Raw genomic sequence first — 18,357 nt, 5'->3', positions numbered from 1 at the left:
GGGTCACTTCTGGCTCATCTCCTCCCCAGTGAATACTATTAAACCTGTTTGTAGCCACTGTTTGTTTGTAGGAAACAAGCTGGAAAGCCCACGCTAAGACTTCTCTGCAGTGCAGAGTTGGCACAATGAACAGACTGCAGATTTTGAAAACAACTAAAGTCCATTAAACTAAGTTAAGGAAAATAGAGACTTGAAACCCAGTTTGACTTTACCAGCAAATGATGGATGCTAGGAAAGGAGACACAAGGCCTGAAATTTGAAGGTCAACTATTCACTGGGAAGGGGAAATCTGAGATGGAAAATGCAGGGAGATAGAGTGTATGTTAAGTTCCAAAGATGCAGAGTCATCTTTCTGTCTGGGTACCACTTACGTGTGCTGCTACAAATGACAGGGCAACTGAATTAGGTTTAAATTAATTGAAAGGTAACTGGACAGACTCATCTTAGGCTTGAATAAACCAGGTGGTCCCCTCACCCCCATTTCAAAATGCAACCTATTTCCTTACGTAGATTTTGATGGCTGATTTGGAATAGATCCATCATCCTTTAAGCATGTCTATTGAAACGAGCATTCTACAGAGGGTTTCCTTTGGCGGTGTATTTTTAACTGAAAATGCCCTTCTATTTTGGATTACAGTTTGGGAAGATTCAGAGTGAAAAAGTTCAGAGTCCTGCCAGAGAAAGTATAGGATGGACTGCAGTCCTAATGCCCGAGCTGGGGTCACAGGAAGGAGTGGCCAATGTGAAATGCTTGCTGTGGGCCAGAATAAACCAGTGCTTGGAAGCAGAGGCAGCAGACCGATGTACCTTTTCCCCCCTGCATATATTCTCTAATCTCTGCTTCATTATGTGACGGAGTTGTATTAATCAGTAAGTAATCACAGACGCCTTCCGTTCTGAGGCTTTGATTTTGTAGTTTTATAAGCTCCTGGTCCTTGCATTCTAAGGTAGAAGTGCGTTTTGAAAGGGAAAAGGGCTCCTTTAAAGAGTTACTTTTAGTTCTTGACTGTGAAACTGCAGCATTGCGGGCTGCGGGGGTGGAGGGTGAGGGGGCTGGGTATGAGGCAGATCTGATCTGCTGAGCACTGCTGCTTACTGCTCAAGCAGAGAGAGCCCAGACTAAAGTCACTAACAATGGCATTCCACAAAGTGAAGAACTAACTTGTAAATATTGTAAAACCCCAAATTTATTGATTTCCTATGGAAAAGTAAATGAAAGTGAAAACTTCGTGGGCCCGTCAGATGTGGGCTAGCAGGGTGGGATCTCAGCGGGATGACATGCAGATATTACTGCCTCCTAACCACGCGACATTTATCCCTGAGCTCCGCAGGGCTGCCTGCTTTTTACTAAGATATATAAAGCTGCCGGCAGTATCTTGCTGCACACTCACAGGAAGAGCTCCCTGCAGTGATAGCACATGGGTAGCAAACAGGCTTCAGCTGTGAGTTTTCTGCGGGGCTTTGGCAATGAGATGACTCTGCAGAGACATTTACAAGGAAGCATGTGTTTAATTTCACAATCAGCCTGTTTTGCTTCGTGTCTAAACCAGCTCGAAAATTGTTAAACATCCAGCCAGTTGCAGAAAGTGCTGCTTGCAAACAAAGTCATGGCCAATTACTTAGGCTAAACCTGGTGCTGATAGCTTAACATCTTAGCTTCAATGTCACCTGAACTATTGATTAATCTGGGCCTTAAGGCGTGATGCAGGGACTTATAAGTTCCTCTGTTAAAGGGAAAATGTGCTAATGGTTTAAAAATGAGGGCTTCAGTCCCACTGTACTTTTCTGCAGCCTTCTACTCTGTTCTTTCATTTCTGTATTTGTCCTGAAGGTGACTTGAAGGGTAAATCCACCATACAGTCTTTTTAAAATTATTCTTATTATTTTTAAAAGGGCCATGACAGCTATTCTTTGTTTCCCTTTCTTCCCAGAGTTTTCTTAATATTTTTCATAGAGAGAAATGGTTTGCATATTTCCTCTCTTGGTTACATTACAGCTATAGAACTGTAACATACTAGCATCAGAGAAAATGATCTAGAAAGGGTATCTGACTTTACCGCACTGTGGGGCTGGCATTGAGCTTATGACAGTACTTTTGTGGTTTATTCCAAAGAAGGAAACTATGCATATGATTCAGATATAAGAGTTTTAATGATATTATCTCCCAGTTGTTGTATAAGATACTGTCTGTTTTGAATTGCTTTTTGGAGAATGGAAGAACTTTTTCTTTTCTATTTCTAATTCCTTCACTAGGTGAAATGTGAATGTTAACTTGAGTTAAGAGGAAAGCACTCTAAGGGATTCGAGGGCCTGCTGCGGGTGAATTAATTCCAGAAAAATCCGAAGAAGGGGACTTAGGTTTTAAAAAACACTAGAGCTTCTCCAGGAGTAATTCTATAGCTATAGCTCAGCACAGATGAATTGCACTGGTATTGTTATATTAATTTGCAGCATGTTTTAAATGGTCAAGCTGGGTTTACTGAGAGTCAGGACAGTTCTTGATTGAAAATGGAAATACAATATTTGCACAAGAGGCCCATTTATTGGGTCAAAATGAAGATTATATATCTTATATATAATATATATGGATCATATTTTCCTCTCTTTTTTTACTTCCTTACTTTTTTCTTTTATCATTACACACACACACACACACACACGAATGCAATGGAGAGAGGCAGCAAAAAACTAAAGAAGGAAGTAAGGAAGGAAAGGATGGGAAAAGGGAGGGAGAGGAACACACTGACCAGTGGGTAAGGTGTTTCTGCCTGTGATGTGATCCCAGCAGCTTGCTGTGATGTGGGTCCCATAATGTTGCCTGGGAACTACTTCTAGAACCTACAACAAATAATTATTTATGAATTTTCCTTTGGTAGTTGTTAAAGGGGTGGTTGAGATCAGAGGCTCAGCACAGAGTTTGCTGGAAAGAAGACTGTAGTTGAAAAGAAGCCAGACCACTTCTTTATTTCTGCTTGAGTCTCAGATGTCAAAGTTCACGAGTAGACCAGGCTTGCTTATGTGTTTTATTTGTTGGAAGGAATGTTAAAAATATCCCCAGGAGAGAATGATATGTCTTATCAGAACAATTGGGTCATACGTGTATGCTGCTATTGTTTTTAATTAAAACAAATCCATCTGGTGCAGCATCTCTTTTCTGGCATTAAGTCCCTTAAATAAAGTATGCTTACTTCTCTTACCAAATACTTTATACATTGAACATTATATTACATTCTATTTCTGCCAGCTTCTGCCTTTATAAAGTTAGTTTGACGTCTTCAGAAATCTTAAACTATTCCATCTTTATGGATGTGAACGTAATCAGCTTGAAAATTTTCCCTGTAGAAATTTCATGTTTTCCGGGGCTAAGCCTTAGCTCTCCGTGTACCCCAGCATGCTGCCTCCCCTTTTTGCTGTGTAATGCTAGTGCTCTGCTGCTGTGAATCCATGCCAGAAAATCCAGAAGAAGGAGACTTAGGCTTTAAAACACACTAGAGCTCCACCAGGGGAAATTCTATAGCTAGAGCTTAGTGCAGATGAATTGAAGAGGCATTCCTATATTAATTTGCAGCATGCTCTTAATGGTCAAACTGGCTTTACCAAGAGTCAGGACAGCTCTTGATGAGGTGCACATGAACTCTTAAAGCTGCAGTACCTCTGAGTTTACCCGGTGCAGCCTTGTAACATTGCATCTTAGTTCAAGCTTACTGTGGCCTGACTTAGAGAGATATGTTCCTTTTACTGGAGAGGTTTCATTAGAAAGAGCTTTATAACCATAGCATCTGTAATCTATGGTTTTGAGATTAAATTTCTGAGCTAAACACAGGGATATGAATTTAATAATTCTAATAATTATAATAATTTCAAATCTGAGTTCCTTTCCTTAGTTTTGACCATCCTGAAAAGCTGGCTTCTCTCACAAAAATCTGAAGATGGTTCATGAGCAGAGCCCCAGGTCCCTCTTGGATTGCCAAGAACATCATATATTTTAAAATATTTCATCAATTTGTTGGGTATAAAATGGAAGTTTACAAAAAGAAGAAATTTACAAAATGCAGAAATACAGAATTATATCTTTTTTCTAAGTTTTTAAATGAATTTAAATATAGATTATAGTATTTGAGATTATGTAATGTTAAGCCTATTTGCAAAATAAATGGAAAACACAGTGCTGTGTGCCAAGGAACCTGGGTTTGAGCCTTGTATTTAACCTGCAATTTCCAATCTACACAAAAGATTATTTTTTATAATTTCTTTTAATAAAAGATTACTAGACATTCTATAGATCAAGAATGACTAAACAGAGCAAGTTTGGCTGCCCCTGACTGTAATCCTAGCATTTGAGTGATAGAGGCAGGAGGATTAGGAATTCAAGGATACCGCTACTATGTAGAGTTCAGGTTAGCCTGGGCTAATTGAGTCTTTGCCTCCAAAACCAAAACCAAGCACAATCAATCAAAAAACTCTCAACAAGAACAGTTACTGCTGCTGCCCATCAGGAAAACCAGACTGGGTATGGACTTAGCTTGTTATCTTTTTCTCATTTATGGAGGTAAATGTCATTGCGAAGTCGAAGGCTATGTGTGGTGTGTGCTCTGTGATGCATGGTGAGACCAAGCGGATGTTTTGATGTACGATCTGGTACCTTGCAGCCTGACCTAGTAAAGCTGGAGCACTGCATTTCTTTCTACTTAATGGGACCCGAGCCCTACAATACCATTCATTCATCCATTCATTCATTCATTCAAATAAAACTTTATATTAAAGAAGTAAGATGAGACAAATCAGACCTGGTAGCATACGCCTGCAATCCCAGCTACTCAGGATGCTGGAGACAGGAGGACTGCTTGGTCCTGAACAGCCTGCTTCTAAAGGAAAAGGCAGAAGGGCGGAGTTACAGCAGTGGTAGCTGTTCACTGCTCACCCACTTATCTAGCACAAGTGAAGTCCCAGGTTCAGTCTCCATTACAGAGAGCACAGGGGTGAGGGAGGGGGAAGAGAACACAAATGATTCAGTTTTACAGTTGATCAAATTGGCTGATCAAGGCCACACACATCTGCCAAATGGTGGCACTGGGACCAGAGCTCGGATCTTCTGGTGGTATTGTTAACCTTGCAAAACTCCCTCACTAGACTGCCAAATTCAGTTTCAAACTGGAACTCTCAGCACCAGTGTGAACGCTGCAAAGAGTAAGATCACAGTAATGCAGTTACAATACTTACTGACCATTTACATGCATCCAGTGTGTGAACGTTTTGCCCAAACTTCCCTGAGTTGCCTCATTTAATCAATACAACTTCCTCAGATGATCTTGTCATTGTCTTTATTTTGCAGGAAAAAAGCAATCAAGTACAGGGACACAAAGAAATTAAGTATATGCACAGCTGCAAGGTCATCAGAAGGTCATTGTTTCCAACTTTAAAAGCAATCTCTCATTTTAAATCTCTCCTTAGTGCCTAATTATCATGCTACATTAAAAACACCCAGTCAGTGTTATGCACACATATTCTTCCCCCTTCTGCAATTAATATCAAAAGATTTTATTTTCTCAGATGAGTATTTTTGTTTCATTTGTGACTTTATTAAAGACATTAAAATACATTTGAGTCACTTGTCTTTTTAATTGTATTTTCCCCTAAATTAATTTTCTATGTAATTCGAAGGACATCCAACTCACTCAACTCACTCTGGTCCATGCTCTGCGTGTGATAGATGCCCCAGTCGCAGCATTAGATCTGGTGTGACTGCCATTCACATTTACGCATGCTTTGGGTTTTTAAAAGATTTTAATTCATTCCATATATAATTTACCATTCGTTAGTTTATTTATTACTACCTTATTTACATTTGAATTATAAAGAAAATCTCTTAATTTTATTTTTATGATCCGTCCTTCCTCCTTTCCTTCCTTCCTTCTTTTTTTCTTTTAAAGATTTATTTATTTTTTTATTTATATGAGTACACTCCAGCTGTCTTCAGACACACACCAGAAGAGGGCATCAGATCCCATTACAGATGGTTGTGAGCCACCATGTGGTTGCTGGGAATTGAACTCGGGACTTCTGAAGAGCAGTCAGTGCTCTTAACCATTGACCCATCTCTCCTCTCCCCTCCCTCCCTCCATCCCACTCTCCCTCTCTCCCTCCCTGGACATTTCTTCCTTCCTTCTCTCCCTTTTCTATTCTATCCTCTTTCTTCTTCTCTTTTATGGATCTCACGCTCTTCAGACTACATCGATTTTGAGAGACGCAGTAATATTCATTTATAATTTGGCCATTGAAATAACTTGGCCCACTATTCTTATTGGTAAAGGTTTACAATGGGATGTCTGGCAAGGAAGAAGCTTTTAAAAATCTTTTGAAATAGTGAAAAGACAGCCATGAATAATTTTAAGTGAATCTCTTGATCATCTATTTTATATACTAAAGTCAGGGTTATATGATTGCACTTATATATATTGCTTGGAGACAAGTCCGTCTTAATCCACTTTTTTGTTATTTATGGGATAAAGTACTCTGACTCGCTCATTCCATCCATATAAATCTGCTTCTATTTATCCACTATTAGGGTCAAGGAAGAGAATCATTTTTTATTTTTCATGAGCAAGATTTGACCTTGAAAGAAACGTCCATCCTGCATTAGTCATGACAACAATTAGCTCCTGGATTTCTATTAAATAAAATTATTAGAGATTCAGTGCCTAATGATAAAAATGCTTCCTTAGCTATCCATAGTGACTCACAGATAATTGGCTGGTTTTTTTTTCTGACTCCTAATAGTATACACACAGCCCTGTCCACCTGCCATGTTCAATATATTATGAGAACTCGACTCCTAAGAGTGAGGCACTTATCTTCCTAGGGTGTACTTATGGTTAATTGAGGCCACTAGGTGTTTACAGAGTCACCACATTGCTGCAGAGGGAGTCATTGACTTAGGGTTTGTCAGTCTCAGGTGCTTCCCATGATGCTTTTAGAAAACTGCCACTTTCCAGAACCTCCCTGTTGTTTCTCTAGGTATGAAGCCATCTTTTGGTCTCTGGAGTTTATGATTGACAGTCTACTTAGGTATTACTACTGCTGGTCATTTCAGTAAAATCTTAACACATGTCTGCCTAACTATGCCATTCTAGGTGGTAGGCATAAAGTCAGGTGTGTGTGTGTGTGTGTGTGTGTGTGTGTGTGTGTGTGTGTGTGTGAGAGAGAGAGAGAGAGAGAGAGAGAGAGAGAGAGAGAGAGAGAGAATGTATGTATGTTTGGGTATGCCATGTTGTTCTGCCAAGAGTGAGTGTGTAATGAGTATCTCTGTGGACCAGTACATGAAAATCTACCTCCCTTTCCCCCAAATTATACCAGGCAACACATGGGCATCGGGAAGCTGTGAGAGGCAGCATCCTGGCTTGGATGAAGAGAAGAAGGAACATTCAGCTAGTGGGAAGACACAACCACCGCAGGGAGAACTGTCTCCAGGATATCTGAAGAGAAACAAAGAGTGTCCTGAGAAGACAGGGGGTGGGCAATTCACACAGCTGTTGACAAAGATGAGGTTACTAAGGAGGGGGGGGGGGCTGCAATGACTTGTGAGACATGAAATAGACAGAAAGGACAACACAGACAAGCGTGGGCTGTGCTTGAGGAGTCCTGAGGGCTTAGCATGGGGCTGGAACACCAGTTTTAGGGGGTAAGAAGAGACATGCAGTCCCAAGGGGAGCAAAGGCAGAAAGTCTAGGTTGACGTTTACTACGGGCTGCAGGGGCTGCCCACGGAGGGCTCTTTTGCCATGAGACTATTGTACTTACGTTACCACGTGCCAGGGCCAGACTAAGTATTTAATTAATTAGAAGACTGACCTGATTGTGCTGGCATATTAGAAAAATCACTTTGGCAGAATAGTTTGGAAGATAGAAGGGATTGAAAGTAATCAATTTGGAAGCTATTCCAATAACCCAGATGAGATTAAATATGCGTATTTGGGAAGTGGCTGAGGCGAGGCTGGGGATGGGGTAGAACTACCAATGTAGCAAACAGGGAAATGGCAATACAGTGCTTGCATTCCTTCCTGCAGATGCTGCAGTTGCCACATACTTCGAGTCTTAAAAGAACACGCAAAGGTCTTGTCTTCTGGTCTGGGGGGAGGACAGCTGGAACTCATTCACTGCCCTTGAGTTAAAGCCCATGTGTTGAGAGGTCTGTGCCCCTCATGGAGATTCTAGATCGAGTCCATTTGTGCTCTAATGCATGTTCTGGAATCCATCTGTGAAGAGGCCCAGATCACGGACTCCAGGTTTTTTCAAAGGCAGCAGCGTGGTAGCTTCTCTCCTCACTGACCTCTGCCCTGCCACCTAGACCTCCTCTCATAAGACCTTTGTGACTTTGTCTGACCTTCAGCATAACCTCAGACAAGCTTTCTATCTCAGGCTCTAAACTGGCCTTCTAGGGATGCTCTGAAATAGTGCATGCCCAGTGAAAACAACAGAAATGTATCTAATCTTATTTTACTTTTTTTCTCTTTGTAGCTTGGAAGGCTCAATGTATGGGGACAGGTTTCAGCATGATTGATGTCTTCAGAGGTCTCCTTGGCAGGTAGATGTCATTTTCTCCCTGTCTCTCCATTGCTATCACTTTCTGTGGGTCTATGCCACCACTTTCTGATATAATGAGGATATTAATCATTGGATTAGGGGGTAATCTATTGACACCATTTTAATTTATTATCCTCTTTTAAAGTCTCATCTCCAGATAATGCTATATTCTGGGATGCTGTGTGGTAGGGCTTCAATTTGAGAATGTTGAGAGTACTCAATTCAGTTCCTAATAGACTGATTCTCTCTCTCTCTCTCTCTCTCTCTCTCTCTCTCTCTCTCTCTCTCTCTCTCTCTCCCTCTCTCACCTTTTTCTTCTTTTCTTTGTCTTTTTATTTTTTTCTTCTCCAAGACAAAGTCTTGGTGTAGCCTTGGCTGTCCTGAAACTCACAGGGGTTCACCTGCCTCTGCCTCCCAAGTGCTGGGATTAAAGGTGTGTGCCACTGTTTTCTTAATCATATCTGCAATAGAGCACCTTTGGCATGGAGAGATGTTCACAAGGGTGAGGTAGAAGATGGGACATGTGTATCAAGAGAGTATGACTTAGAGTACAAAATTCAGAAGGAAAAACACATTTAAAGATATGGAGGTAGGGACTGGAGAGAGGGCTCAGTGCTTAAGAGCATGCACTGCTCTTGCAGAGGACCGGGAGTGTCCACACCCAAATCGGGCAGATCACAGCTTCAGGTGAGTTGACACCCTCTTGTGGCTTTTTCAGGCAGCTGCAGGCATATGTACCTATTGCAACACAGACATACATTCATACACATAATTACAAAAGTAAAAGTAAACCTAAAGGAACGAATTCAAAGTTAGAACTTCCACTCTGTGGCCCAAGGTGCCTATGCTACACAGAAGGGAACTTCATTACAATTTAAATTGAATTTATATTCCTAGATGGGTAATGGACTCCTTGACGCTATTTTCTTGTAACTTTTCCAAGCCTTCTTTTTCTCCATTTGTAAATCAACAATGATAAGGGGTCTGATTTCATAATATGACTCTACATATTCAGTATATTAGACCATATTCATTAGGCCCTAGAGAGTCATGTGACCCGTCATCTCATCTCTACCCCGGCTGGCAGAACACTGGGTATGTGTTCTGCAAAGCTAAAGAGAAATGCCTGGTTCTTTCATGGAAAGGTGTAAAGAGAGACAAGAATTTTTCCAGAGTGAAAGGAACATAGAAGGCTGTGTTTCAGCTCACGTGCTGAGCGGTAAGACTGTTATAGACAATACAGACCTGTTCGGCCAGCGCTGGTGGATGCTCGGTTTCAGCAGCTCCTCTAGTGACAACATGTCCCCAGATGACTGAGTATGTGAATGTTTTTATTAGACCCCTTCCCAGTACGTAACATGGAAGAGAAGGTTGACATGTCACAGGCAACCCTTGCAGCACTGATATAGGACAGGTTTCTATGGAAAACTTCTTTCTGACTTCTATTTCCGTTCTTTTTCTACCTTCTAGGCTCTTTCTCATTGTTGTTGGATCTGGAAGCACCTATTGGCTTGTGGTGAACAGAGCGTGCAACCTGCTGAAACTCCACTTATCTTTGACCTCAGACATAACATGATATGGCTTTCAGTACTGTATCTGGCAGAGCACAAAGCCAAAATGCTACCGAAATAGACGTGGGAGATGAAGCCTCTTGCTGGATGAGGGAGGAAATCTTTATCTACAAAATCTAAAGCTATCTTGGTGCCTGAATTCAAACTCAAACCTCACTGATTGCCAGTTCTTCACCCCCGTGAACCTGGACATAACTATTCAACAGTTTCCTTGTCTGAGCCGTGATAAGAGTCTCAACCTAAGTGATCTCTGAGATGCCTTGGAATTGTGCTAAATAAATGGTGGGAACAAGTACAACTGTCTGTTTTCCTTTATTGGGCTCAACAATGTGACAAGTACTTACTGAGCTCCTGTGGTGTGCTGGGAACATATCCTCAACAATGTACTCCATATTCCTAACAACCAGCTGAAATGCTTCACTGTTCATTTCTAAGACAGCAGTGAGAGATGACCCCGAAATCCTCCCCACTGAGGAGTTTTAGGTAGGGAGAACAGCTCTTTCTTAGATCTAGAGCTTCCCCCCCCCCCACACACACACGTGTTTCCCACAATCGGTGAACCCTTTTTTTGGAACTCAAAGCCCTAATTTTCCTGTTAGTACAGCATTTGGTTTAATTATCCATTTAAGTGGTTAGACTTCTGGCTTTTTGAATCTTTCATTTATAGGCTGCCCTATCAATAGGTGAGAGGCAGAAGGAAATTATAAATGTATTTCTGCAAAAATAATATGGGGGTGTAAACAGTTACGCACTCAGCATGCTTGTTATTAGAATATCTGACAGACAGCTTGCTATTTTCTCAGCTGAATGCTAAGACTCCAGAAAAGGCTCGGAGGCCTCCTTCCTAACACCATTCTTCTGAAACAATAATTGTCACAGTGCTCAGAAACTTCCTGTGCTCCTGAGAACATTTTAAAAAAATATAATCAGAGAAAATACTGCAACGTGCAAATCTGAATGCAAATCACCTCATTTTAAATTACATTATGGGTGTAAATTACCCCCAAGTGCCAAACATGTCTACCCTGAATTCCAGAACTCTGTTTTGCAATTATATCTTCTGGTATGTCTTGCAATCTGACAGTAGCAACAAATGTGTAATAGCAATAATTATGAATCCAGGCTACGGTGCGCAGCTTAATATAACATCTAGAATCTATATTTGAAATGTAAAATCCAACCCTGTCAAACTTGCATCAACACTCAAAGGGGAAATGCATTTTTGTGTGCTCACAACAGCAGGGATAGGAAATGATGAAATTATTGAATGTAAAGACTAAGGCTTTGGGAATTAGTGATCAAGAAAGCATTAGTCTATTTAGTGGCTTTGGCTTTAGTTTGCTCAAGGTGGTCATGGGTAATATCTGATCCATCTCAATGGGATGATGTCTTCTGCGTGAGCATGAGAGTTATCCGTGAAGTGCGAAAGCTAAGCCCACGTGGCATAACTCTGGTACATACATGATAGTCTGGTACATACATGATAGACTGGTTCAGGGGCTGGCTGAAGAACAGGGATGGGTCCTTCTCGCTATGCTGATCCTGAGCTTTCAGTGGATGGTTTTACCTTATGTTGTCATTTTGGGGTTCTAGATTCCTTCAGTTTGTTTCTTTGCTTCTGTACCCCAAGACAATGAATGACCTTACCTTACAGACTTAGAACTGGGTTTCAGCCAGATACATTTTGAGACTCCAGAAAGAGGAAAAAGCACACAATGTCTTTTCAAGGCCAGCCTCCGGTAAGACACTTGTAGTTTGTGTTTATCTGCCAGGGGTGGGAAAATCCACATAGACCAATCCAGGGATGCTGGTAGATGTAGTCTCTGGCCATTCAGGATGGGCTCAACCAAAACTCTATTACTATAGGAGAAGTTTTGGAAGGTGTAAAGTTCAGTATACCCCCACAGTGAAACGCTAACTAAGGGAGTGTCCTTAGTGACCCAGCAGGGTACACAGCCTGCCTCACTCACTATCTTAATAGTGACTCAAGGGAGACACAGTAAAGATGTTAATCTAGCTGAATAGAAGGATTCAAGGACAACGTTGAGGTGAGAAATATATCATTTTGGCTAGGGTGTGCCCTCCCCTACCCAGCCTTTGAGCAGGGAATTTCAGACCACTACTTCCCACCTAGGGTGGAGCTCTAGACCATTGTTCTTCAAGGACCTGCAGTTTCCTGAGAGGGACGAGACACCTGCTGAGCAACCGAATAGGTTTTGGGGACAAGTTTCCAGCCTTTGGGGGAAGAGTCCTCCCCCCTTTATATTTGGAGCTCCCCATTAAACTTTGAGCCTTGAACAGAAAACCTTATTTCTCCCAAAGGCCCGTTCTATTTCATCCCCAGCTTTCCTTCCAGGTGACCTTGGTTCCTTTAGCCTCAGGCGGCTAAGACAGAGAGAGCGAGAGAGAGAGAGAGAGAGAGAGAGAGAGAGAGAGAGAGAGAGAGAGAGAGAGAGAGAGAATTTCACGTATCAGTGCTCCTGAACACATCAGAATCTGAATTCAAAAACAAATCAGTTGATCAGTTGTGAAGGAATTGACAGAACAAAGGGACAGGATGTACTAAATTCTAAGACTATGGAATTTTTTTTTTCTGGACTGCTCTGTCTGTTGTCTTTCTAGCTAAAATCTGTCTCCTTGGTTTCAGCTCCATTTCTCACTCCTGAAGATGACACTCACCCCCACCCCACCCCCATCCTCTTTAGGTTCCCCCAGCATCTCACTTGGCAGTGCGCTGTTCAGGGAGTCTTCTGGCCACAACTATTTCACATTGCACATTGGATGCATCTTGTCCCGGCAGTAGGACTCCGGGATCCTGAAAAGCAGGGACTTCTTGCTACTGGTTCACTTTTCTCTCTTTACTCCCTGTAGCAGAGTGGAGAACAGAACTGTCTCGCTTCTGTCTCTGTAGTCCAGTGCTGTCTGTTTTTATAAATAAAGCAACTGCTTTGTAAGGAGGCAAATTGAAGTAAAAGGAACCAAGGAAAGTGTCAAAGGCACAGATCCGAGATTCAAGGGAAGAGAAAGGAGCAGGGCTGACCCATGTCGTCCACAGTTTCCTTGAGTGTAGCTTTTGGCCTCTTGATTTTCTCTCAGGACACTTGTTTGAGAACTTTTTATCCTTGTGTCTCAGAGTGTAGGTCAAACAGAAGCAAAGAGCGAGGTTGAAGGAGTCAGCAATGTGGCTCTTTAAGAGTGTCTGTGCTCCCACCCACCCCTTCCCACTTCCCCGTTCTGTTCTGGTTTTGCCGAATACTGCTTCACTGAGTCTTTCCAGAACAAGGGGCCAAGTGGGAAGGGGTGGGTGGGAGGACAGGGGGAGAGAAGGGGGCTTATGGGACTTTTGGGGAGTGGGGGGCTAGAAAAGGGGAAATCATTTGAAATGTAAATAAAAAATTATATCAAATAATAAAAAAAATTTCAAATCAAAAAAAAAAAAAGAGTGTCTGTGCTTGATCCAGCATTGTAGGGGAGTACCAGGACAGAGAAATGGGAGGGGGTTATTGGGGAATGGGTGGAGAGAAGAGGGCTCATAGGACATATGGGGGGGACCGGGAAAGGGGAAAAAGCATTTGGAATGTAAACAAAGAATATAGAAAAAAAAAGAGTGTGTCTGTGCAAATGGTCATGGATGGCTCTTGGCCTCTCTCTACTTCTTCATCTTTGTCAATTCTGTTTTACCTGGAAGGAAAGCTAGAGAGACTACATGGCTCAGGACTTTATGCATGCAGTCAACAGCCCATGGATACTTGTGATTAGACAGTACATGCTAAGGTGAAGAGGAAGGCATAAGCAAGAGTCTCTTTTACTATAGTGGTCTTTTCCAATCAATATGGAGAAAAAAATTTGAGTTTTGGTTTTCCACATCCCAAAGGAAAATCCTTATGTCGAGATGCTGTGTAAGCTGCATGCTGGGTATGACATACACTTATCGATGCTATTGATTGACCTTTCGATTTTTCTTGCTGCTGAAGCTCAGTTAAAATCCTACGTTGAATCTGCTCTGTTCTGATTGGCATAGAAGGAGAGACAGGAGAATGTCCTTTGAGACTGCTGATCAGTGTTGGGGATACTCATGGGGAACTGAACCTCTGGTTTCAGAGGCTAAGAAGGGACATGTGCCTTGCAAACTGTTTTCCATTCCAGATGGCAAGGGCATTTATAATGGGGTCAAATCACACATGGCCCAGGAAACCAGAGGGCAGCATACGTATCTTGGGTTATTTTTTTCTTGGCAACCTAGTTATTTTAGAAACATTTGTGTGGGCTCTTGTTAGACAGCTGGTAAGAATAGCAAGTGTCACATGCCAATATTTTTTAATTACGCATTTACATCATATTTTATACTTCCAAAGCACTCAGATTTGCTTGTCAGGGATGTTGTTTTGTGAGCTGTATTTATGATGTATTTCAACTTTAGCTTGGGAGAAGGGGGTGGGGGAGGAGTTAGCTCTCAGGTGTCAGGGAGTGAGGACTGGAAGCTGATCCCAGGCCCTGGCTCCTGTCAGCACTTGTTTAGTTCTGTTTCTAGGAGTAGAAGAGAATGATAACATCTGGAGAGAGAAAGGGTTTTTGAGAAATTAACCTAATCCAAGAACAACTGCCAAAAAAAAGTCTCATTTGCTCTAAAACCAAACAAAAAACACTTTCCTCTCAAGCCTGACTACCTGAGTTCAATCTCTGGAAATCATAACAAGCCAGATGTGGTGGCTCACAGCTGTAATGCCATAACTACCTTGGTGTGATGGACATTGAAGAGAAGAGAATTGTCTGAGAGCTCCAACATCAACTGCGCTGGAAGATGAGGACAGATGCCGCCTGAGAAGGCAGAATTAACCCCTGAAATTGAAAATCATGTTCTAAAATCTACACGCCTACCATGGCATGGGTGTACACACACACACACACACACACACACACACACACACCAAGTCAATTTAATTAAAAATAGAAAAAATCTCTTAAAGAAGAGTCTATATTTGTTTTAAAATAAAATATATTAAATGGGGGATAAGAGGCCTCTCAAATGCAGGTGTTCTGGGGGAGATGCTAAAGAGAGAAAGACTTGTACAAGACTGTATTCAACATCCTGCCATAGCAGGAGGTAGGACCTGAGAGGACCCATCCTCCATGATGATCTTTAGTTAATTGTTGTTGGGGACAGGGGTGCAGTGGGGAAGGGGGGATGGGGGGGGGTTGGGGTGGGAGGTGGGTGTGGAGAGGGGCCATGTCCTGATTCTCTTAGTGGTGTAGCCACTGGTCCAGTGTTCATGCCATATACATACCACGCAAAGCAACTTAGAAAACTTGTGATCAGGGATGCAGATGTCTTTCTCCCTGGAACCTAATAGAATACTCCGGAACACTTGAACTGTTGTTTCTTTTATTGTTTTCTATCTAGCTTACTGTAATAGTCTCCTGACCAGAAAGTTTCTTCCTTTAGGCCTCTGCATTTGGAAATTACTGTATTTTAGAACAAGTTGTCATTCTCACAGTTTAAAAAACTCCCCACATTTTCTAGCGTCCCAGACCACTTACATCATAGAAATAATGGAAGAACATAGCCCCAGACTTTGGCTATTGGTAATTTGTATCATACCATTGATCAAGGCATTTTCCAAATTACTGTTGTTGATTTCATCTAGGTAGTCTTCTATTTTTAATTTTCTTTTCTTAAAAAAGGTGTTTTTATTAGAACTAGAGAGATGGTTCAGTGGTTAGGAGTACTAGTTACTCCCCCTCCCCTGCTCTTTATGCCCCCCCCCCAAGGATCAGAGTTTGGTTCCTAGGACCATATGGTGACTCAAAACCATACGAGTAACCCATATAGTAACTCCATTTCCAAGGGATCGGATGCCTTCTTCTAGCCTCTGCAGGCAATTGGACACACATGTGGTGCGCAGACACGCATGCAAGCAAAACTCATAAAATAAAAATTAAGAATGTGTGCTAACCATTAGCACATATTGGTTAAACATCACAATGGGTTTTATTGTATTTTCACACATCTATATAGTGTATTTTAATCATATTCACCAGGCTACCCTGTGCATTCTTTCTGCTCCTCTTCCTCTGGTTAGTCCCCCTCCTCTCTCATGTCTTTCCCTTCCTCCTCCCCTTCCTCCTCCCCTTCCTCCTCCTCTTCCTCTGCCTCTTCCTCCTCTTCCTCTGCCTCTTCCTTTTCCTCTTCCTCCTCCTTCTTTCTTCTCTCCCCTCATTCCTCCTTCTCCTCCTTCTCTTGTGATCTGTAAAATGAGTTTACATGGACATGAACACTGTACCAGTGGCCTCTAAGAGGACCAGGACATGCCCCCAACCCCCGTCTCCCAATAACTATTAACTAAAGATCATCATGGAGGATGGGTCGGTCCTCTCAGGTCCTACCTCCTCCAGGGCAGAGTTGATGAATAGAGTCTTGTACAAGTATTCACAGGTCCCGTGCCAGCCTTACTTATTTCTTTTTTAGTAAACTTTATTCATTCGATCAGCTAATTGGTTGCAATTCATTGCGATCCCACAGTAGTTACAACTTTGCGTTAGGAACTGAAAGGTTTTCCTTAGTCCTCAGGCTGTAGAATTCAGCATGTGTCTAACATGGACTTGAATGTTGTCAGACAAGTTTCTGAGGATGTCACATTGTAAAATGAATTAACTATGGAGTCTTCTATAAGTCAATGCAGTGCTCACCACATCTCTCTCTCCCTCTCTCAATTCTGGCAGATGCTGTAGTTACCACTGGAAAATCAGAAACAAGGTCAAGTCTGGAGAAACTGTAGTGGAAGCAGACTCTGGCCTTCGTGGCCATCTCCATGGCTGGGAGCAACCATTAGGATGCTAATGACCAAAGGTGTTTAGGATACTGTCTATACAATCACTGTAATCTCACTGTCTTAGTGACCTTTCTTATTGCTGTGATAAAATTCCCTGAGAGGGGCAATATAAGGCAGAAGGAACCCGTTTAAAGGGCACAAGGCCATCACTGTGGGTTGATCGTGTTAGCAGTGGCTTGGAGTGGGGCATCACTTTCCAGCCTCAGATAGGAAGCTGGGAAGCCTGGATGTTCTGGCTCAGTTCAGGGTCTCCTTGCATTTGTCTAGCAGTTAGGATGGGTCTTTAAGTCTTACACAGCCTCCCTAACCTAATCTAGACAATCCCTCACAGGCCAGCCTCGAGGCTTGTCAGCTTAGGTGGTTCTAGAACCCATCAAGCGAACAAGAACCATCAGTCGTCACGTTTACAAATGGAAACATGAGGTGGTTATTGTGCTTCTTATTTTATGATTTAGAAGGCCAAGGTTCCAAGAAGTGTGTCTTCCTTTTTAAATCAAGGGACTGGAAGAAGAGGATATGTTCTATGCAGTACACATCTGCCCACTTGAGATGCTATCCTCACTTTTGTCAGGATTCTGAAGTTTTATGAAAGAAACAGAAGATAGTTTTTGTTTTTCTGGCATCTTCTCTTAGCCTCTAAGTCCTCTTACCTGGACCAAATGAAGTGACTGGAGGAGGAGTGTGACTGGATTGGAGCATCAAGCTCTGATGCGCGCACGCGTGTCTGTGTGTGTGTGTGTGTGTGTGTGTGTGTGAGAGAGAGAGAGAGAGAGAGAGAGAGAGAGAGAGAGAGAGAGAGAGAGAGAGAGAGAGGAAGAGAGAGAGAGGAGAGAGAGTTGGAGGGAAGATGCAGGAGTTTTACATGGCTACCGTATTGACCACTTGGGGGGTGACTATCCTTATGTTTCCTCAATGAGGCCATGTTTCCATTGTTCCAATGTTGGTGCTGGGACCTCCGGCTAGTGCAATAGGTTCCTATAATTCAGCCACAAACCCACTTGTCAATGTTGTTCTGAACATCTGGTGCACACACAGCCTTTCAGAGGCTGCATCTTGTCCTCTAGGATTATGACACTGATATTAAGATCTCTGAGCTGGGAGAACTCTGGGGAACCCTCAGAGCACAGAAACCTTACTAACAGCTGGGTCTGAATGAACCCCAATAGCTGTGGAGATTATATACCTGCCTCTCCTTTTCAAGGTGTCCTAGGGTTTAGAGAGTTGCATGAGAAATGAACATGCTAATAAAGGTAAAATATACACCAACAACCAGCAAAAGCAGACCATGAGCAAAACATTCTGGTGTGCAATTCTCTAACGCTTTTCTTCCAAGCCCCAAACCTTCTATTAGACTAAAATGACAAGTAAAAAATGTTA

Source organism: Apodemus sylvaticus, chromosome 8 (assembly GCF_947179515.1).
Source record: "Apodemus sylvaticus chromosome 8, mApoSyl1.1, whole genome shotgun sequence".
Lineage (NCBI taxonomy): Eukaryota > Metazoa > Chordata > Mammalia > Rodentia > Muridae > Apodemus > Apodemus sylvaticus.
The sequence above is the reverse complement of the archived record's forward strand: the minus strand, read 5'-3'. Positions refer to the sequence as shown.